Consider the following 23,763-nt stretch of genomic DNA (forward strand, 5'->3'; position numbering starts at 1 on the left):
TCTAGATATAGAATAAAAAACCCTGAAATAGCCTAATAATAGCTGCCTAAACTAAAACAGAGGACTCTGAGGCAGACACTCAGGGCCCACTTGACCACCAGCTGACAGGCCCTGTGTGAGTATCTTGTTTTCCTGACAAGAGCTGTGCTCAGGGAGCTTTGGTTACCTCCTTCATTCAGTGCATTCCCAAGCCAGCCATTGGGCAAGACTGCACAGCCACCAGAATGAACACATTGTCTCAGCGATATGGGACCCACACAAAGACTGGGGATGAGCTACAGTAACCCCCCATCCCAAAGTCCCAGGGAAAGAAAAAGAAAATGTCTGACAACACAGCTTTATCCCCTGGCTTCCAAGTTCCAGCCATCCACCACACACATAGATTGCTGCCCTGTTGTCAACACTAATTAGAAGGTAGCCTTACAGGGTGCTTGGGTGGCTCAGTGAGAAAAGCATGTGCTTTCAGCTCAGGTCATGATCTCGGGGTCCTGGGATCAAGCCCCACATTGGGCCCCCTGTTAAGCGGGGAGCCTGTTTCTCCCTCCTCCTCTGCTCCTTCTCCTACTCATGCTTTCTCAAATAAATAAAATCCTTTAAAAAAAAAAAAAAAAAAAGGGCGGGCAACCCTGGTGGTGCAGCGATTTAGCACCGCCTACAGCCCGGGGTGTGATCCTGGAGACCAGGGATCGAGTCCCACATCAGGCTCCCTGTGTGGAGCCTGCTTCTCCCTCACATGAATAAATAAATAAAATCTAAAAAAAAAAAAAAAAAAAAAAGGCATCCATACAGATCACGCCTTCGGTGGCAAACTAACAGCAGAGATTGGCCTCACAGTTATCCACATCACTTCACAGGGCAGGAGAGTGACAGTCGGCTCTGCCTGTGCCACCTCTAACAGGGCTGGGCCCTGGAGCCCAGAAACCAAGGACATGCTGCCTCTAAGTGAAAGCTAATGAGCTTACTTCTTTAACTCTGACTAAAGCAATTCATTCAACCACTGACCAGACACCTACCAAGAACAGGCCTATCCTCTCTGATGGTCACGCTACCATCACCCAGGAAAACAGGCCCTACAGTCAGGCTACCCTGCCCACAAGAGAAGCTGGGCTCCCCAGAAACATCCCCAGAAACTGTACTATCCCCAGAAACTGTACTATCAGACTTCAGAGACATTCTGACTCCAAGCGAGTATCTGCAGTTAGTCTTCCTGAGGCTGAACGAGGTCAACTAGCAATTACTCCCACTGCTCAAAACAAGATGCATACACAATTGTGTCCAATGTTTGGGAAGCAACTCATAGCAAAAAAAAGTACCTGGTATTACATAACGGACATGTACAAGTCAAGCAATTACAGAGAAACTGTATTTAAAGGGTCAGAAAGTAGCGCCTGGGTGGCTCAGCCAGTTGAGTATCCTGACTCTTGAGTTTCTTGGTTTTGGCTCAGATCATGAGCTCAGGGTCGTGGGGTTGAGCCCTGCTTCCACTTCCTCTTCAGCCAGCTCAGCAGAGACTCTGCTTGGCCTTCTTCTGCCCCTCCCCCTCACTCATATTCACTCTAATAAATAATCTAAAAATAAATAGAAGCAAGGATGCCTGGGTGGCTCAGCGGTTGAGCGTCTGCCTTTAAATCAGGGCATGATCCTGGAGTCCTTGGATCAAGTCCCGCATCGGGCTCCCTGCCTGTGTCTCTGCCTCTCTCTGTGTCTCTCATGAGTAAATAAAATCTTTAAAAAAAATAAAATAAAATAAATAGAAGCAGCACATGAAATCTACTCACTACTAGCCCAGGAGCTCAACACATGAAATAACTGAAAAATGCCACAGGAGGATATATAATAGTTGCCCCCTCATACCTAGAAATGTTAAAATCCAACAAACATAGTTGAAGAAGAAAGAAAGCTGAGCTGCCAGAAAGAGACGGCTCAAGTGCCAGAAACAACCATGGAGTTGACACCAAAAGTGGTAATCCTGAGTGGGGGGATGAGGAGGCCTGTGTTTGCAGGACAGGATTTGCTTTTGAAGCACCGGAAGGAGTGGCTGCACTGAAGATCCAGCCCCAACCCTTATATTGTGGCTCCCAAAGGGCTGTAATTACAAGAAAGGGGGAGGAGAGAAACCGCCTCCAACCTGCTACAAAGAGGTGACGGCCCCCCCAGGCGGTGAAGCCCTAGGGCTCAGAGAGGCGCAGAAAGGATTCCCCTTCACTATCCTGTGATGCTCCACACACTGCAGAACCACCAAGTGTGACCCCAAGATAATGAGGCAAACACAGGGGCACCTCACACTACAGCTTTAAAAGCTAAGTCACAGATCCCAGCAGAAAACACAACCCCTGCTCAATAGGAGCTGACCAGGAAAGCAGCAGGAGTGAGAACACCTCCCAGAATCTGAAGCTAAGAGCTTGAAATGGAACATAGAAAAAAAGGCATTCATAAAATAATCACAGTAACCAGTGGAAACCACACTGGAGAGGAGGTCAAATCTGTTCTGCAAAGGATGAAATCATTAGCCTGGCCGCTGCAATTTAAAAACAAATTAAATCGAGCTAAAGAGAGTTGGTGTAGTGGAAGTGAGGCGTGAGGAAGCCATACAGGCTCGCACACAGAGTCGGAAGGTAAAACACAATTCTAAGGACAAGCAGGCTGAGAGCAGAGAGGAGACGAAGATCACGTGATGCTGAACCTGGCTCCTCATCTCCAGAGCTGACAAACCCACAGCATGCTCAACTCTGTCTCCCAGCTGGAACTAAAGTATGACAAATTGTGTAAGGCGCACAACAGGAGGTTCTGATACATGCAGACACTGTAAAGTGATTACAGTCAAGTGAACTCACATACCCATCGCCTTAAACAGATACCACTTCCTTTGAGAAGTGAGGATAGGAAGAGCTCTGTCAGCAAATGCCAAGCATTCGGCAGGTTACTAGCCACCCAGGCTGCACCACAGTCTCCAGAATGTACTTGTAACTTAAAGGCCATACCTGTTGACAGACACAGCTCCCCGCTTCCCTTCCCCAACCCATGTTTCTTGGGGAGCTCAACGTTTGTAGATTCCACACATAAGATCATGCACTATTTGTGTCTGGCTTATTTTGCTTAGCCTAACACCCTCCAGGTCCACCCATGTTGTCAACACCACCAGCGTTTCCTTCCTTCTCAAGACCAACTACCATTTGGTTCCACAGGGTCCCCTGGTTCTGTGGGAGGCAAGCCGAGCCGCACGCTGTGGCTTGGGCAACAAGAGCAGAGGGGCACTGAGAGAGCCAACAGAAGCCCCCCGTCCCAGGAGTATGGAAGGCATAGAAAGGAACACATCCCAGAGCAGCTCAGGGGTCCATGGAAGCCGGCAAGTCCCAGCTCACAAAAACAGAGCAGAGTGCTGGCCACGAGGGGCAGGGGCTGGGACAAGTGGGGAAATGCTGCTCGAGGGGCACAGACTCACAGTGAGGATTCTGTTCTGGAGCCAACACTGTGGTGAATACTTCAGGGCTGCCAGAAAACTCCATCTTAAAAAACGTTCTCCAGATGCCTGGGTGGCTCAGTGGTTGGGCATCTGCCTTCAGCCCAGGGTGTGATTCCAGAGTCCCAGGATCAAGTCCCACACCAGGCTCCCTGCACGGAGCCTGCTTCTCCCTCCATTTATGTCTCTGCCTCTCTCTCTGTGTCCCTCGTGAATAAATAAAAATTTAAAAAAAAAAACAAAAAAACAAAAAACAAAAAAACCATGTTCTCAGCACAGGAAGACCTGGTAACTGATGTGACAAAGTGGCTGGTGACCATACTGTGATACAGAATGTCTCCAGTCAACCACATCTCAATAGACTAAAACTTCTAAGTGTTCTACAAATATTAACTCGTTTAAATACTTCAGTAAAAAAAAAAAAAGGTAAAAAAATAAAAATAAAAATAAAAAAAATAAAATAAAAAATAAATAAATACTTCAGTAAACACAGTAACTGTAAACAAAAAAAAATCAAAGACATCCTAAAATTGAATTTTGTTTTTCAAGTTTTAGTAAGATACAACCAAACATACCACAGTTTAAGGTATACACTGTGCACCTTAATTTCACTGAATTCTTTTAAAATCTCCATTGTTCCAAGAGAAAAATTCAAACTCCCATGACATGAAGGGTGCACAAGGCAGACACTAGGAAAGTTCGCACAGCACCAGGACTCTAGGAAGGATCCACTGGGGTAAGAGATTATTGGGAACAAGAACTTCGAAAGGATAAAATTGCAATACTGCCATAAACACAGCCTCAAAACATCCAGAACGAAAAGAGCATTACGAGGCAAACAGAACTTTCAGGATGGAGGCTGGGGAGGAGGAACTAACGTGAAATGGGTACAGAGTTCTGATGCAGGAGAGAAGACGTGGCACTGGAGGCACGACACTGTGACTGCCCTTTGATGAGTGCACTGAGAAATGGTTAACAGGGTACATTTTAGGTTTGTAAAACATAAATGATGTTAAGATTTACAAATAAAATTAGGTTTTTATAGATGTTATAAGTTATTTATATATTGTTTTTATAAAGAAAACCTTCTGGGCAGCCCGGGTGGCTCAGGGGTTTAGCGCCGCCTTCAGCCCAGGGAGTGATCCTGGAAACCCGGGATCGAGTCCCATGTCGGGTTCCCTGCCTGGAGCCTGCTTCTCCCTCTACCTGTGTCTCTGCCCCTCTCTCTGTGTGTCTCTCATGAATAAATAAATAAATAAAAATCTTTAAAAACAAAAAATCCTTTTATAGAATAAAAAATAAATAAAATAAATAAAATAAATAAAACCTCCTCCTTTCTATGGGGGAGGGGGGACAGAGATACAGGCAGACTCCCAAGCAGGATCCACACCCAACATGGAGCCTGACCACAGGGCTCCATCCAACAACCCTGAGATCATGACCTGAGCCAAAGTCAAGAGTCAGATGCTTAACCAACTGAGCCAGGCATGCCAGAAGTTTAAGTAAACTCCACCCCCAACGTGGGGCTCGAACTCACGACCCTGAGTCATATGCTCTACAAACTGACCCAGCCAGGCACCCTAAATAAAAACGTTTTTTTTAAAAAGACACATGCAGGACACCTGGGTAAGTAAGCTCTGCAGTTGAGCGTCTGCCTTTGGCTCAGCGTGTGATCCCAGAATCTGGGATTGAGTCCCACATCAGGATCCCTGCAGGAAGCCTCCTTCTCCCTCTGCCTGTGTTGTGTCTCTGTGCTCTCTCATGAATAAAAAAATAAAATTTTAAAAGAAAAAAAGAAAGAAAAAGAAGATCCACGTTCTTGAGGCAGCTGGCTGGCTCATTCGGTAGAGCATGTGACTTTTTTTTTTTTTTTTTAAGATTTATTTATTCATTCATGAGAGACACGGAGAGAGAGGCAGAGACACAGGCAGAGGGAGAAGCAGGCTCCATGAGGGAAGCCCGACGCGGGACCACCCCAGCAGGCGCCAAACCGCTGAGCCACCCCAGCTGCCCAGATCTCAACCTCTTAAGTTCGAGTCCCACACTGGGTGTAGATATTACTTAAAAATAAAATTCCTAAAAAAAATAAATAAATAAAATAAAATTCCTGGGATCCCTGGGTGGCGCAGCGGTTTGGCACCTGCCTTTGGCCCAGGGTGCGATCCTGGAGACCCGGGATCGAATCCCACGTCGGGCTCCCGGTGCGTGGAGCCTGCTTCTCCCTCTGCCTATGTCTCTGCCTCTCTCTCTATCATAAATGAATAAAAAATAATAATAATAATAAAAAATAAAATTCCTGGGCACCCCTGGTGGTGCAGCAGTTTAGCTCCACCTGCAGCCTAGGGTGTGATCCTAGGGACCTGGGATCAAGTCCCACGTTGGCCTCCCTGCATGGAGCCTGCTTCTCCCTCTGCCTGTGTCTCTGCCCCTCTCTCTCTCTCTCTGAATAAATAAATAAATCTTTAAAAAATAAAATAAAATAAAATTCTTATTAAAAAACTTTTTTTTTTTTTTAAATTTTTTATTTATTTATGATAGTCACAGAGAGAGAGAGAGGCAGAGACACAGGCAGAGGGAGAAGCAGGCTCCATGCACCGGGAGTCCGATGTGGGATTCGATCCCGGGTCTCCAGGATCGCGCCCTGGGCCAAAGGCAGGCGCCAAACCGCTGCACCACCCAGGGATCCCTAAAAAACTTTTTAAAAAGAAAATCCAGGGGCACCTAGGTGGCTCAGGTCATTATCTCAGGATCTCAGGGTCCTGGGATAGAGCCCCACATCAGGCTCCCTGCTCAGCAGGGAGTCTGCTTCTCCCTCTCCCTCTGCTGCTCCCCCTACTTGCACTGTCTGTCTCTCAAATGAATAAATTTTAAAATCTTAAAAAAAAAAAAAAAGAAAAGAAAAGAAAAAAGAAAAGAGGGGATGGATCCCTGGGTGGCTCAGCGGTTTAGCACCTGCTTTTGGCCCAGGGCATGACCCTGGAGTCCCGGGATGGAGTCCCACGTCGGGCTCCCTGCATGGAGCCTGCTTCTCCCTCTGTCTAGGTCTCTGCCTCTCTCTGTCATGAATAAATAAATAAAATCTTTTTAAAAAATAAAATTGAAAAATTTTTAAAAAAGAAAAGAAAATCCGTGTATTTTTATCAAACATGTGCCCATTTGGCAAAGCAAAGCTTAAACATCTAAGCTTTGGAATGCTTACAAAAACAATGGAACAAAAATGGAAAACATGATCACAAAACCAGAAACAAAAGACTGGGGAAACAAAACTGGTTTTCAGAAAGCCCTTGGGCCAAAGATCTCATATAAGAAATTAGGATGTGTTTAGGTGAAATATATCAACTTGATCACGTAACGAAAAAAAAATTACAAGGTAAAGTATAACCTCAAATACAGCAGTAACAGTTCTAGAGGTTGGAAGGTTAAGAACTCAGAACAGACTTGAACTTGACTTGCCATTTAGAACATCAAAATATGTACTTTTCTCAAATAGATTTCCAGAATTTTTTTAAATTACAAATTAGAGAAAATTATATTGTGACTATTTTCTTGCAATTCCTGCGACTTAACCTGAAAACCCCAATTAGCTATGCCAGACACGTAACAAAGGATATTGCGGGGGAGGAAAGGCTGCCTCTGCCCTATGGACCTTTAGGAGGGCCTAAGAGCCATGTAGACAGGAGCCAGGTCAACAGGAGAAAATCCATTGTCATAGGTGTGGGTAGGAAATTCCAAAGACTAGTAAGGCAGCAGGAAGCTTGTAGGAGCTCAGGAGAGGGGCAGGTCTGAGGGCACAAGGGGGAGGAAGGCGACAAGCAAGGAGGAGAGAAAGGTTTGGAAGCCCAAGGTCGCCGGTGCCCATGGAGTTGCTTAGGTGAAGGGGAGTCCCTGGGGCACCTGGGTGGCTCAGTGGTTGAGTCTCTACCTTTGGCTCAGGTCGTGATCCCAGGGTCCTGGAATCGAGTCCCACATCAGGCTCCCTACAGGGAGCCTGCTCTCCCTCTGCCTATGTCTCTGCCTGTGTCTCTCATGAATAAATAAAATATTTTAAAAAGGGGGGAGGGTCCCTGTTAACCGGCTCAGCCTGATGCAGGCTCTCCTTTTCTATGTAAATTTAGGCCACAGTGGGGGAGGCAGGGGGCTTCCCCACCACCACCACCCCCGCATCTGCTGGGTTTTGAGGACTCCAATATAACGTAATGCCAAAGTGGCCCACCTTTAAAAAAAAAAAAAAAAAAAAAAAAAAAGGTGGCCCACCTTGGGGCAGCCTGCCATGAGCCCCTCGGTATTAACTGGAGAATGTACCAAGAACATTGTTCACTGAAACACAGCTTCTGCTGTTCTGTTTGAACATGTTCAACATAAAACATAAGGTATTTGTTTGAAAGGCAATCAGTTACACAATATAGGAGTGAGCACCCAATTTTAAAAGTTTCCTCTCTGGCAGTTTCAACATTAAAAGCACACCGGTTGGCCAGTGACAGCAGCCAAGCTCAGGCTCAAAATTCCCAGCTCCAAAAGACCAAGAAGCACAGCAAGCATCCACCTCCAGGAAGTAAAAACCTGACCACCAGCCACAACACAGCAAGAGCAGTCGGAAAGAGCAGACGAAGCAGCCAGCCCCTAGCATCTCTACTTCCAAGAGCGAGTAAATAACTCTGCCAGATCCCGATCCCCTCTAAGCTCCAGCTGCTGCTGCGACCATCTGCGGGGCACCCCGAGAGTGGCCAGCAGGAACAGGACTTGTCAATCCACTGTTCCCAACATGGAATGAGACTAGGCTCCCACTCTGTAACAGCTGAACCATCACCAGAGCCACACGTGGTCAGAGGTCATCTGGTGTGTCAGATGCCACTGCTAAGATGTCCTTGGTACTGCTTCAAAGCTGGGATTCAAGTTCGGCGGTTTCTCTTTATTTGCACTGATGTGGTGGTTTTTGTGCAAATGAGGACGGTAGTGTGGCAGCAGGATCGCCAAGGCAGTCATGCAGATGTGAGTGGGGACATGGCCTCAACCTGCTAGGTGGTATAGGCCCTGGTTACTTTACCTAACATCCCTCAGGGCAGTCACTGGGACAGGGAGAGCACATGAACCCCAGCAGTTAACAGGACCTGGGAAACAACAATTGAATGACAGCTATTTGTCCCTCCAAAAGAAAGCTGCCCCTTAAAGAAAATGCAAATGAACTGAATGAGACCAATCATCCGGAGAGTCCAAAGCCTCAGCTCCACTGTCCCTTCAGCAAGCGGCTGTTGGTACCTCCGCCCAACACCAGTAGCACGACTAGCAGCTCACTTAGGAAGGTCAAGAGAAAAATCTTTCCCCGTTAACACCCAGCAGACATTTTCAGAGCTCGTGCAGTTTGACTCTCCAAAGCCCTCAGCACACAGAGGCTTTCCAGCCCTGTCCCAGTTCTGGTTTGCTCTCCCAACAAGCCTTGTGAACACAGAGTGGGGAAGCTAGGGTTCAAAACTTCTGCTACTCATGTCTTTTCATCCACTCCTATTGTGCAAATACCATCTGTTTCGCAATGATTCCCAAATATAAGCTCCAATCCTAGGTCTCTCTTTGGCACTTCAGACATGAATAGACAGATGACTACTTGACATAGCTACTTGGCCTTATGACAGACATCCCAAATAGAACAGGACCAAATTTCACTGGATGCTCCCTACCCTACTCCTTGTCATTCTCTAGTAAATTCTGCCTCCCACTTCCACGCTGTTAACTGGAAAGTTTTGCTCCCCTCATCACTGCTATCTACCCCCTCCACCTCCCAACACACACACCCACACAAAGTAACCACAGTTCTGTCTGGTGTGTCTGCCAGCTATCTCAAACCCCTTCAACTTTTCTCTATCTTTAATGGCACCAGCCTCTCCTACTGCTGGAGCCTCTTAATCATATCCTCTTCTCTCACAGCCAAAGTAAGCTATAAATACACAGGAGCTATCAGAGCAGACACAATATGGTGTCCAGCACTGGACATAACCAGCTATAAGGACATGGTCAGCTCCACTGGGGATTACATGGAGTGAGACTTTACTTCACTGGCTAATACTAACTCTGGGGCAGGAAAAGGACATGACGAGCCTAAGACATCCTACTGAGCTCTTCAAGTACAAATGATAGCAAAAATTATAGGCCTGGTCACAAAAAAAAAAAAAACAAAAATAAAAAACAAAAAACAAAAACCACAGTAAAGACTAGAACTATAACATCTTGAGGTGACTAAGAATAAATGGCAACTAAACACTACCTGGGCTCTGGGATTGGTGTGTGGAGCAGGGAAGGGACATTAGTGGATTACGGGCAGGGTATGAATAGAGATCAGAGTTAACAGTATTGTAGCAATGCTGACCTCTTCGTTTCAGTGGACAGTACTGTAGTTACATGATTAAGGAAAGTCAGATGAAAAGTAAAAAGGAAATGCCCATACTGTCTTGAGGACTCTGCTGTAAACCTCAACTCACTCTAAAGTTAAAAGAAAAAAAGTCAAAGGAAAGTAGGACCAGGTCAAAAAGACCTCAGAACAAAATTGATGGAGAACTCACAGACCAGAGGGGAATCTGACCATCAGAATGACTACCATGCATTTAAAATACACATACCAAAAAAGAAAAAAATAATAAAATAAAATAAAATAAAATAAAATACACATACCAGTAAAAGAATCAAGGATTTCCTATGCTACATGTCCTGTACAAACTACAATGGCAACAAAGTAATTGCAGAGCAACATTCTTTTTTAAAGAATTCTGGGGGCACCTGGAGGGCTCAGTGATGAAGCCATGAAGCTTCTGCCTTCAGCTCAGGTCAAGATCCTAGAGTCCTAGGATCAAGTCCCCTGTGAGGCTCCCTGCTCAGCAGGTAGCCCGCTTCTCCCTCTGTCCCTCCCCCTGCTCATGCTCAGTCTCAAATAAATAAATAAAATCTTAAAAAAAAAAAAAAAAGAATTCCACCTAACAAATACAGAAAAAATGCTAGAATTAAAAAACTATCATTCTGAAAATAACCTAGTGCTTTTCAAAGCATAGACTTGGGCCAGCAGAACCAGTATGTTCTTGTTAAATAAAAGGACTTATTTTTTTTTTTAAGATTTTATTTATTTAAAAAGAGAGAGACACAGAGAGAGGGGCACAGACATAGGCAAAGCGAGATGCAGGCTCCTCGCAGGGAGCCCAGTATGCGACTCGATCCCAGGACCCCAGGATCACGACCTGAGCTAAAGACAGACTCAACCACTGAGCTACCCAAGTGCCCCAAAAGGACTTTTAAAGTAACCTAGTTTCAACTCTGCCTCAAAGCATCCCTACTACATGGGGCAGCCCAGGTGGCTCAGCGGTTTAGCGCCGCCTTCGGCCCAGGGCGTAATCCTGGAGACCCAGGATCAAGTCCCACATCAGGCTCCCTGCATGGAACCTGCTTCTCCCTCTGCCTGTCTCTCTGCCTTCTCTGTTTCTGTATCTCTCATGAATAAATAAAAATCTTTAAAAAAAAAAAAAAAAAAGCATCCCTACTACAATAACTACTAAGAAGCCCAAACTTTCTCTGTCAATAGTTATTGGATTCTTTACACTGAAAGATGGGGCCTCCAGGGAGTTGTCACCCTTTGGTCCCTGGTTCAGGTTACACAACGCATGCTCAATTTCTTTTCCACACAGAGGTCTTCAAACATTCAGGGGCTTTATCTTCAATTTTTCACTCTCAACTAATACAGATTTACATTTCTTGACAGTTCCTCCTTGAGCAAGCTCCAAGGCTGCAATTTCTGAGTACCCAGAATGTCACCAACAAAAATGTAAGGAGACTACTGCACTTCTCCTCTGAACCTGGATCATCAGATCATCAACTCTCCTAGGACACATACCTGAACTCAATAATCAACATAAGTTGAGTTATGTCCCTGTGAGTATGTGTTCACTGTCCTGCCTCCCATCATGGCCGCTGTGCAACTGTGGTTCTTCAGACACATGAGCTTCACAGCTTGCCCCATAAATTCCACCTTGGTGACATTGGCCCATTGTTCTAATCAATCAAAACCTTTTTTTCTTTTAATCAAAACCTTTTTGATAGAATTCTACCATCAACATATTTACTCTCAAGGAAAACAATGATGTAATTCTGAATGAATTTAATCATACAAATTTACTATTTAAAACAATTGTAGACTAGCTCTGGGAATAAGTCACGAAGTTTAGCAGACAGATGCATGAACAAGTTAGTCATGGACAGTTAACACAAACATGCGAGGAGCATGGAGGAGAGGGTATGGAGAGTGCAGACAAAAAGTGTAAAAGAACACTGCCACTTCCTGAAGAACTGGAAACAGAAAGCAGCTCCCTGTGCAGAGGCAAAATTATCTCCAGCTGAAGCAGCAGCATATGCAGTGACGAAACTATGAAAGCACATGGCCCACTTGTGAAGTGACAATTTAGTAAGGCAAGACTTTTAGTACAAAGCTTACCTCTAGGGCTCAAGAAGAAGACACTATTCAAGAATAATTTTAGAGCATGCCAAAGAAGGCAGCCTGGATGGCCCAGTGGTTTAGCGCCTGCCTTCAGCCCAGGGCGTGATCCTGGAGACGCGGGATCGAGTCCCACATCCGGCTCTATGCAGGGAGCCTGTTCCTCCCTCTGCCTATGTCTCTGCCTCTCTCTGTGTGTCTCTCATGAATAAATAAATAAAATCTTAAAAAAAAAAAAAAAAAAAAAAGAACATGCCAAAGAAATAGGACTTTTTGACTATAAGCAAAGGAATTTTTAAGAAATGGTCTATTAGGGGAATGCCTGGGTGGCTCAGCGGTTTGAGCATCTGCCTTTGGCTCAGGGCATGATGCCGGTCCGGGGATCAAGTCCCACATCAGGCTCCCTGAGGAGCCTGCCTCTCATGAATAAATAAAAATCTTAGGGAAAAAAAGAAAAGAAAGAAATGGTATATTAGAGATGTATTTGAGAAAAATGACTTTTAAGTACAAGATGAGTAAACTTCTAAAGAAAATATGATTGTGTGGTGTTGGGGAGATCATTAAAAAAATATTCCAAATGAAATGCATTTTCTGAATCAGAAAAACGACAGTAGGAATGGAGTAAAGTAGTGAAGGGAAGTGAGATTCAGGAACCTGTTACGGGTCACCCTCTAAAGCAGCAGGATTTCATTAATAGGATTCCATGCACAACCACTAACATCTCATGAAAGGTTTTTTTCAACTTCTACTGAAAACAGAATTTTAAAAACTTTTTCATCCACATGTTTGTACTGGTGACGCTGCATTTGGTTTAGTAATAATTCAGGCTGAATCATTAGCCTAATCAGGAGGAAATATGTCCCTGTCTTGTGCCAGGCATTACAAGTACCTATGGAGTCACGACCACAGCCGTGAGCAGCTCAAAGGAACAGTCAATTGCCCAAGGTTTCCATCAGTTCACATCCCCAAGTTTGAGGGTAGAATTCTCCCGCCTATGCCAAACTGTGCTGTGAGTGTGGGAGCCAAACACTTGATGCTAGAAGGACATTTCTTACATCAACACTACCTTTTCCGTTTTTATCAAATGCCAAATAGATCAACCAGTTTTACCATAAACTCAAAAATATGGGATCCCTGGGTGGCTCAGCGGTTTAGCACCTGCCTTTGGCCCAGGTCATGATCCTGAAGTCCCAGGATCAAGTCCCACATCGGGCTCCCTGCACACATGGAGCAGGCTCCTCCCACATGGAGCCTGCTTCTACCTCTGCCTGTGTGTGTCTCTGCCTCTATGTCTCTCTCATGAATAAATAAATAAAATCTTTAAAAAAAACTCAAAAATATGCTCTATAAAGACAATAAAAATGAAAACACCCTAAGGCCTATAAATAAAGATCCAAGAAGCCACTTAGACCCTGGGCATCTCCTAGGAACCTGCAGAGTAGACTCAGGTCCTGACACCACAGCATCCAGCATGCAGCATCAGCCACAGGCTGTGTAACCCACCCCCTGCTCACAGCTTCAGAGCAAGTAAGGGTAAGAGGATTAAGTTAAACTTAACAAAATCCACAGATTATCTGTGACTATATATATAAATGCCACATACAAATTTGTATCTGTAATTTCCCTACAGAACACGGTATTTCAAAATATTAACAGCCTTTTCTAAAACAATGATAAATCCATACACTAAACATATGGCTGACTGTATAATACAGGATAAAAGAAATCTGGAAAATTAGAAATACTATCCAATTCCAAAACAACTTTAACTGCTGCTTAATCACGAGATGTGCAGATAAATAGATTTTATATACAATTTCCCTACCCACAGATAAACTAATTTGAATCTTTAATCCATTTTTCCTAAAACATCAAATACATCCATTTATTCTCAAAAAAAAAAAAAAAATGTGTGTGGCAACAAAACCTTTAAAATGGCCTTCACCAGGATGCCTAGGTGGCTCAGCAGTTGACTGCCTGCCTTTGGCTCAGGTCGTGATCCCAGAATCCTGGAATCAGAGTCCCACATCGGGCTCCTTGCAGGGAGCCTGCTTCTCCACCCTCTGCCTAGGTCTCTGTCTCTCTCTGGCTCTGTCTCTCTCATGAATAAAATCTTAAAAAAAAAAATAAAATAAATAGGGATCCCTGGCTGGCTCAGCGGTTTAGCGCCTGCCTTCAGCCCAGGGTGTGATCCTGGAGTCCCGGAATCGAGTCCCACATCGGGTTCCCTGCATGGAGCCTGCTTCTCCCTCTGCCTGTGTCTCTGCCTCTCTCTCTGTCTCTATTAATTAATTAATTAATTAATTAATTAATTAATTAATACACAAACAAAATGACCTTCACCTCTCTCCTAAAATCAGCCAACCATCCCTGCTCCCCAGCTACAACTGCCAGGGAGTGTGAGAGGGGCAGTAAGGCCTCGCTATTGGGCTGTCACCTAGGACACACACACACACACACACACACACACACACACGAGTCCCACCTTCCCCATCCCATCTCCCATGTGCAACTGCCATTACAGAGGCCAGGCAACACCAGAAAAATGGAAGCCCTGGGGGTGGGGGGATGTGTGTGTGACACATGCCCCCTCATGTGCCTTCTCTTCACAGGGGTACCCAAGGACCAGGGAGGAACATGGTGCCTACCCACCGCCTCCCACTACCTACAGATGCTACCTGGAGAAAGCGGCTTCTCTCCTGCATCCAAGTGCCAAAAAGGAAGCATATGTCACGTGAAAGAGCAGACCATGTACACTAAAAGCACAGGTACCCACAAAGGCCTTAGGCAGGTTCCACTGGGCCCAGGAAAACTCTGAAACCACACTGCCTCACGGCGCAAACTGTTCCCAACAGGCAGCCATTAACTCTGACGTCATTATGATTCAATACAATTAGAAACTCAGTCCCTTGATCACACTGGCCACATTTCAAGGGCCCTGCAGCCCCATGTGGCTACTGACCTCCGTTATGGAAAGCATGGGCAGAGAACAGAGCTCTACAAAGCACAGGGCTGGTCTAAAGCTGCCTAACAGAAATCAATTCAAGCTTAAAGGGAAGTCAGATGAGGAATGGGAAGAGAATTCAATTCTCTCACTACATCTTTCCTAGTGGATATTCTGATATTTCCTAGTGGATATTCTTCTCTCATGACCCACTAACAGGACCTACTACTGTATTTTAAGGAAGCTAAAGAAAATGAACACTTTCTACTCTCAGTTAAGAACAAATGCTTCTGGGATCCCTGGGTGGCGCAGCGGTTTGGTGCCTGCCTTTGGCCCAGGGCGCGATCCTGGAGACCCGGGATCGAGTCCCATGTCGGGCTCCCGGTGCATGGAGCCTGCTTCTCCCTCTGCCTGTCTCTCTCTGTGTGACTATCATAAATAAATAAAAATTTAAAAAAAAAAAAAAAAGAACAAATGCTTCTGGGGTGTAGGGCTGGCTCAGCGGAAAGAGCATTCAACTTGATCTTGGAGTTTTGTGTTCGAGCCCATTTTGGGCGTACATTACTTAAAAGAATACAAACTTAAAAAATGCTTAAGACAATCAGTTTGTTAATCTGTTTAAATGCCAAAAAAAACATGTTAAGTGAAAAAAATTAACTCCATCTCTTTAGAAAACCCACTAACCTAATCCTCATTAAGAAACTAGTCCCTCGGGATCCCTGGGTGGCGCAGCGGTTTGGCGCCTGCCTTTGGCCCAGGGCGCGATCCTGGAGACCCGGGATCGAATCCCACGTCGGGCTCCCAGTGCATGGAGCCTGCTTCTCCCTCTGCCTATGTCTCTGCCTCTCTCTCTCTCTCTCTGTGACTATCATAAAAAAAAAAAAAGAAAAAAGAAACTAGTCCCTCAAAGGAACTACTTCTAATAAACTTAATAACCCTCAATGTCAAGACTTTCAGAAGTCTAGATCATTGGTACCAAAACACAAGTGAGTACCACATCAGTAGGAAAATTAAGTTATACCTCCCCAATACACATCATGATATGTATTAAAAATTACATACCTAAACTATTATGTACATTAAAACCAAAAATAGGGACACCTGGATGGCTCAGTGGTTGAGCCCCTGCCTTTGGCTCAGGTCGTGATCCCGGGGTCCTGGGATCCTGGGATCAAGCCCATCAGGCTCCCTGAGGGGAGACTGCTTCTCCTTCTGCCTATGTCTCTGCCTCTCTCACACAAATAATTAAAACCTTAAATAAATAAGTAAAGTTTCCAGGCAGCTAGGGTGGCTTTGCCATTTAGCACTGCCTCCAGCCCAGGGCATGACCCTGGAGACCCAGGATCAAGTCCCACATCAGGCTCCCTGCATGGAGCCTGCTTCTCCCTCTGCCTGTGTCTCTGCCTGTGTGCCTCTCATGACAGATAAATAAAATCTAAATAAATAAATAAATGTATGTATGCATGCACGCATATAGGTTTCCAATGACAGGATTAAAAATATTTGTAGGTGCTTGCCCATCAGTATGGTTTCATACAGTAATTATGAATATCTCAAGGTACATCTATGGTGAATGTATCTACAGCATAGGAGACGGGGTGGTAGTTATAAGTGTAGACGTCATCCCTAAGTCTTTCAGCCCCTTGACCAGTTTACCAGTATCAGACTAACAAAACAGTTGAAAGCAAGTTACTATGAAAGTGTTCTTGCCCCAGCACCTACACTACAAATGCTGCAAAATCTATATATGGAGATGATGGCTGTGCCTGCACCAAGCGGACTGTGTCTCTCTGTGCCCAGTTCATCTCAATGGGTATGTGAGGGTGTCAGGATAAATCCATAAGGTCAACATCTTTTGAGATAAACATATAGGTTTCATACATAAAACAGACCTATTTTACTTTCTCTCCTCCTGAAACCTACATAAAAATTTTGCTTAAAAACACAAGAACTGGGCAGCCCCGGTGGCTCAGTGGTTTAGTGCCGCCTACAGCCCAGGGTGTGATCCTGGAGACCGGGAATCGAGTCCCACATCGGGCTCCCTGCATGGAGCCTGCTTCTCCCTCTGCCTGTGTTTCTGCCTCTCTCTCTCTCTCTCTCTCTCTCTCTCTCTCTCTCTCTCTCGGTCGGTCTCTCATGAATAAATAAAATCTTTAAAACACACACACAAGGGATCCCTGGGTGGCGCAGTGGTTTGGCGCCTGCCTTTGGCCCAGGGTGCGATCCTGGAGACCCCGGATCGAATCCCACGTCAGGCTCCCGGTGCATGGAGCCTGCTTCTCCCTCTGCCTATGTCTCTGCCTCTCTCTATATATATATATATGACTATCATAAATAAATAAAATTTAAAAAAAAATTTAAAAAAAATAAAATAAAATAAAATAAAATAAAACACACACACAAGAACTAAGCAAAATTAATTTAAATGATTTTTAAAATATAAAAAAAAAAATACAAGAACTTCTAGTTTCCAGCCCAGCACATAAGAACCAAAGTAGTCACCACGCCATCCTCATGAGTAAAAGGTTCAACTGAGAAATCAATAGCTCTTTTGACATCTGCCAACAAAAGTATGTCCCCACACTAGAAACACAGGTGGACAAGACCACAATTTGCACAGTAGACCCCTCCACAGGAAGCAGTGAAGGGTAGGGACATTGAAGTGTCATTAGGGTGGACTGCTAGCAGCTTCGTGTGGACAGGAGGACAAGGCTGAGTTAACATGCCCTCTGAAGTTTCACATCCAGGAGCTCTACCAAGCCCTCCCAGGAAACATGGGAACAAAAACACGCTGGTGCTTTAGGCAAGGGAAGGGGGAAAGAACCATTTAAAAATACCAAAATTTCCTGTTCTTCTCGAGATCTACCGTCAGAGGAAACCATTTTACCAAAGCCCAACCCACCTGGGGGCAGGGAAATACCCGACTGTGGTCCTGGCCTCCTGTCTGGCCTGGGTGGGACATGATGGCGGCGCGGACTGGAAAGCACCAGTGAAGTGAGCCGACAGTAGACTGACACCTACTGGGGGGGGGGGGGGGGGGCGGAAACCACCCCCTTCCCCCACCTGGCCTCACATGGCAAAGACCTGTGGGTGGCGGTCCTCCTTGGGCTGGTACATCATGCCCACCCTTAAACATTACAAGGCACACTAAATGGTGAGACCCAGTCTGACAAGCCTAAGCAGACACAGCAGGAAGACTGGAATCATCAAACCAAGAATTTGGTAAAACTAGGATTATTACACTAAAAGCTTAAATGCCAAATGTAGACCCTATGCTAGAACAGATGAGGAATGCAGGCAGAGGTGAAAATTCTAGGAGTCAAAAAGAAATGCCAGGGACCAAAAGCCCAGTAGAAATTAGGTGAGCTCATTATCATTAGTAAACTGGACCTGGCTGGGGAATACAACAGAAGGTTAGAAACTTATAACACTGGAAAACAAGGGGGAAAGCAGGCAACAGGATACCAACAAGCTGTGGGACAGCTTAGCAGAGTGCAGGACAGGTCGAGGGAGTGCCAGAGCAGAAGGAAGAAGTGGAGACAGTGCTCTGAGGCATCAACCAACCCTGAAGCAATAAATGACTGACAATTTTCTCCAAATTCACATCAGGCACCAAACCACACATCTGAGATGAGATAACACCATGTGGGATAAATGCCAAAAAGCTGTGCATCCACATATTGCACTGAAACTTCAGAAAATCAAAGACCAAAAAATCTTGAAAGCAGCCAGAGGGATTTAAAAAAACACCTTACCTCTAAGGAAAAAACTGTAAGAATGGCATCCATGCAAGAAAGAAAGGAGTGAAGTATTTTTACCGGGGGTAGGGGACCAACCTCCAGTGCTGCAGCCTGTAAAACTACCCTTCAAAAGTGAAGACTTTTTCTGACCAACAATTGAGGGTACTTGTTGCCAGTAGATCTGCCCAACAAGAAATATTTGAAGTCCTCCAAAGAGAAGGAAAAGGGTAGGACAAAAACTGATCAATGCAGATCTATGTAATGAGCATCAGAGAAAAGTGGATATAGGGGCGGCCCGGGTGGCTCAGTGGTGTAGCACCGCCTTCAGCCCAGGGCCTGGTCCTGGAGACTCAGGATCCAGTCCCACATCGGGCTCCATGCGTGGAGCCTGCTTCTTCCTCTGCCTGTGTCTCTGCCTCTAAGTCTCTCATAAATAAAATATTTTTTTAAGTGGATATAAAATAAAACTTTTTTTTAATGGTTGGGTGTTTTTTGGTTATTTTTTGTTTTTTAACTTTCTTTTAAGACTTTATTTATTCATGAGAGGCGCGGGGGGGGGGGGGGGGGGGCAGAGACACAGGCAGAGGGAGAAGCAGGCTCCATGCAGGGAACCCAATGTGGGACTTGATCCAGGGACTCCAGGATCACACCCCGGGCCGAACCAAGGCAGGTGCTAAACCACTGAACCACCCAGGGATCCCCTGTTTTTTGTTAAGATTTCACTTATTTATTCATGAGAGACACACAGAGAGAGGCAGAGACACAGGCAGAGAGAGAAGTAGGCTCCTGGTAGGGAGCCCAATGCGAGACTCATCCCTGGGATCAGGACCTGAGCCAAAGGCAGATGGCTCAACCACTAGGGCTCAACCACTGAGCCACCCAGACTTCCCAACTTTTTCTTATTCTTAATTGGTGCAAAAGAGAACAGTTCAAGTAACAGCAACAACATATTATGTATGCTTCTGTGCAAACCGTGCTCCCATCTAAATGAAATGAACACAACTCCACAAGGCAGGAGGGAATTAGGAACTGCAGTCCTAAGGCACCTACACTACCACAGCATTGTAGGGTCACGTGACTGTGCACTTGTTAGTTGTAAATATACACTGCAGACTCCAGGGCAACCAGGAAGAATTCTAAAAAGAATTCTAAAAAGAATTCACATAAAATGTTCAATTAAAACTACAAAATGCAGAAAATGTGTACAAGACAAAAGCAGCAACAATGAGGCAAAAAAGATGAACAGTGACAATTTTAGAGGTTAATCCAACTGAATCAACAGTCACTGTGGACCTCAATGGCCTGAACAAAGCACTCTCAAATCTGGACACAATCTCCTGTGACTGACCCATCCCATTCTCAGCCCGCCTTAACCAATCACCAAGAGCCACCAGTTACCGCCCCTGCCTCCCCACCCCATCCCCTCCCCCCTTTCACCTCTCCCCACCTGTCTTGAGCCCACCACAGAACCACCACAGCTATACAGCTATAACCACAGTGGGCAGGGCTGAGACCCATGCAAACCCTTCAAGGGTTCCCATTTAACAAACTTTACCGATTTCTGGTCTGATTTGTACTTTTCATGCCGATCATCTTTACTTTTTTTTAACATTTTTAAAAATTGATTTGCAAGTGGGTACATGTAATATCCACAAAACCCATAAGTTAAAAATGCTAATTATTTTTTCTAAAACAACTTGGATGCAGTAAGTTTCATTACTTTAGTAGCAAAAACCCATCACACCCATCATCTTAGATGGAAAACGGCATCAAAGGCTGGCATCCAGATTTCATCCTCTGTGCAAAGCAGACTTCACTTCCTGTCTGCACTCTGGCCTGAGTGTATCCTCTGCCTGGAACTCTTGCTCTGTGCCCCTCACAGGTGCACTCCTCATCCATATCTGAAGTCAAGGTTACCTCCTCACCTGAGGACACACTTATGAGTAGCCCTCTTGACCGTGGATTGGATCTTATATAACATTTATCACTTTATCATATCCATAGGCTCCTTGAGGGCAGAACCCACACCATGTTACCTTTATGAGCTCAGTAATCCACTCCCTGGCAAATTACGAGGCTTACTGAATGGGTACAGAGTTACTCTGCACTACAGAACCTCAGGAAACTACCAAAGTTCCTTCACATTCCAACAGGTGAGTAAGCTGAAAACTCAGTATCTTATACTCAGTAATATAAATGCTGGTGCATAAAGAGTTTGTATTCCCTAATTAAATCTTCCAACGGTTTCATTTTTAGGGAGACTTATTAGCAAATTAGCAAACATTCTGATTGGCTGCCACTTAGTCTATGACCATGATATGATCTTTTTCACATTCCGTGGGTCCGTAACACACTGAGGACTCTACAGAGACCATCACTAGCTACTTTCCTAAGGTCAATTTTTTGTGCTAAAGCTGGAAAGGCATTTCTAAAACCATTTCTTCCCAATCTGTGTTCAGCCAAACAACATGTGTATGACTTGAATGCACCTGCTGCCTACAAGGCTAAATCGAGGCAGTGAAAGCCATTTAAAATAGCATCTATTTAAACTTTAAACTTTACGTAAAGCACCCAAGTTGAATCTGAGGAGAACATTATAAGGTATAAAAATATACAAAGATAACAATGTATCCTCATAAAGGTATTAACTACAGCTATAATCACACTACACTATACAAATGTGCAACACCTACACATACACCAAAAACATACATTACATACTAATTTTATCTCAAAAAAAAAATTCAGGATTAAATGACCAAAATAAAAAAAATATATGTAGTACAAGAAAGAAAAAAAATATGGAAGCAGAGGCAACAATAGCAGAATTAAGGGTCAGCTGGAAAGCAGGCCACAGGCCTGTACACCCAGCTTCCAGGGAAGAGGCCCTACAGTGGCTCAGACACTGGCAGGGCAGTTTCAGAACAAACACGTACAGGCCAGTTTCCCCTTTTACAGGGCAACAGGCACTGTGGATACGCAAACACCCTGACACAGCTAACACTTGAGCCCATCCTGTGTCCAGCATGTGCTCAGGCACCAGGAAGCCAGGACCGCTGTCCCTGTTGCTGTGTCAGGAAGTCTGAGGTCCAGAGTCATGCACCACAGTGGTGGCGCACCAGGAGTCCAAATCAGCCCCAGGCCCACCATGCAGAGGCCGCCCTCGTCACCACCACAGTGCCACACAAGTATCTCAAGAGGTCCGGTGTAGGAATTTCTACCTCAGAAAAATGTGTAAGACACTGCCTATCTGGGTTCTGGGGAGGCTGCACCAATTTACACCCTACCCGGGCTCAGGAGCTCAGAAACAACACCTTTCCAACCGATTAAGTGAAGCCCGCTCTGTTCTGCATCCACAAAAAGAAGCAACTTTTCATATTCAAGAGCTATCTGATGTGCTTCCACTGAACGACTGAATCTGCATCGTTTGCCCATTTTTCTACCTAATGGTTGGTGTTTGTGACTTTTTAAAACCAAATCACAGAGACCACTAGAAGCCAAGCTTTGTCTCCTAATATCCGTTGCTTCAACATGGGAATACTCATCAAGTGGGTACATGTTGCTAGGGCTGAAAAAAGTGGTCAGTCAACTCAGAGTGCTCCTACCCACGTGAGATGGAGGGCAACTCAGACTCTGAAATGAGTCAGGGAAAGCACAGGGCAGGCACCAGAACCAGCCACACAGGGGCCCCAAGCAGCAGTACCATACTGCGGTCCACTGTGACCTCATATTCGTGGGGAAAGAAAAACATCTAATTGAGGATTCTTAGGCCTGATCCAGAAGATGCTATCTCCCCTAATACTACATGAGCCTGTGAATTTGCACTTTAAAAAAAGTACCTCAGGTAGGTGATCCATACAAATATTCACGTAGAATGCAAACCTGGGGGGCGCTCAGTAGGTGAGGCATCTGCTGAATCCAGTTGTGATCCAGGGATCCCAGAGATCAGAACTCTCTACTGGGGAGGTGGGGGAGTCCCTGCTCAGCGGAGACTCTGCTTCTCCCTCTGGGCCACCCCCCCCCCCATGCTCTCTGAAATAAATTTTAAAATCTTAAAAAAAAAAAACAGAATGCAAATCCAAGGTTGCCGGTCTACTTACCAGAATGAATTCTGACTAAACCAAATTGGCAAAATATTAAAATGTTATTGCAGGGAATCCCTGGATGGCTCAGTGGTTTAGCACCGCCTTCAGCCCAGGGCGTGATCCTGGAGACCCGGGATCGAGTCCCATGTCGGGCTCCCTGAATGGAGCCTGCTTCTCCCTTTGCCTGTGTCTCTGCCTCCCTCTCTCTGTCTCTCATGAATAAATAAAATAAAATCTTTAAAAAAAAATAAAAAATAAATAAAATAAAATGTTATTGCATACCCAACATATGCCAGGTATCATACATTCTAATCTCATCTTCTCATCCAATTCACTGTACCCAAATGATCATGGACTAGTTTCTCTCTGGAAAGAGGACTTCCCATGTCACCTAGGTTATGCGTCCACAGTCCTGTCAACAAGAGACGAGTTGTGTGGTCTTTGGCTCCTCTGAGGATACAGCTGCGGAGTAAAATCAGTCCTCACAACATACCAGCCCACTAAGTGTGAACACCTTCTCCTTTCAGCTTTTGGATTAAGGGTCTCTCTCATCTAACTCCTAAGTGTCCAAGCCTGCCCATTAAGACTCTCACTTTTTCCATGGAGACTACAATCACAACAAATGAATGAAAGTATAAACATACTCAGTACCCAAGATGCTTCCTAGGAGTGAAGGCTAGTAGCTCAAGTACCCACTTCCCTATAGTTGCTTGCTACTTGAACCCACATACCATAACCTTGATACCAAAACACAGGTCTGATTCCCAAAGTGAAGTCAGCTACCATCATCTCTTACAATTACTCTACAGAAGAATTAAGCCATCTTTATTTACAAGTTTTATTACTAGAGCATTCTGGACTACAAGCAGAATTCTGGGTAAAATAAGTCTCGTCATTTTTCCTAAGTGTCTGAAATTTCCCCTTTACTATCAAGAGAAAAAATTACGTAGAATATCCATCCAAACTGCCTTTACTGACTTCTATTTCTATGTATCATTGAAAAAGTACCAGAAAGGCACTTTACAGGTTCTCGAACCTCTTGGTTACCTTCAAAAGCTCACCTTATTCAC

The 23,763-nt window shown here is 44.9% G+C and overlaps 1 protein-coding gene across 6 annotated transcripts in view; it reads right to left on the reverse strand.

The window, feature by feature from the left end:
• The window catches only part of DNAJB6 (DnaJ heat shock protein family (Hsp40) member B6), a 73,500-nt gene that overhangs the window by 43,290 nt on the left and 6,447 nt on the right, over positions 1-23,763 (reverse strand). The window contains exon 1 of one of the 6 annotated variants that reach the window (XM_072776809.1): positions 6,413-6,435. The exons of the other annotated variants lie outside the window; for them this stretch is intronic. The gene's annotated coding sequence lies outside the window, so the exon portion shown is untranslated. Of the gene's footprint in view, positions 1-6,412; positions 6,436-23,763 lie in introns of those variants that run through there. 6 annotated transcript variants of the gene reach the window in all.

The sequence above is a fragment of the Canis lupus genome, chromosome 15, assembly GCF_048164855.1.
Source record: "Canis lupus baileyi chromosome 15, mCanLup2.hap1, whole genome shotgun sequence".
NCBI lineage: Eukaryota > Metazoa > Chordata > Mammalia > Carnivora > Canidae > Canis > Canis lupus.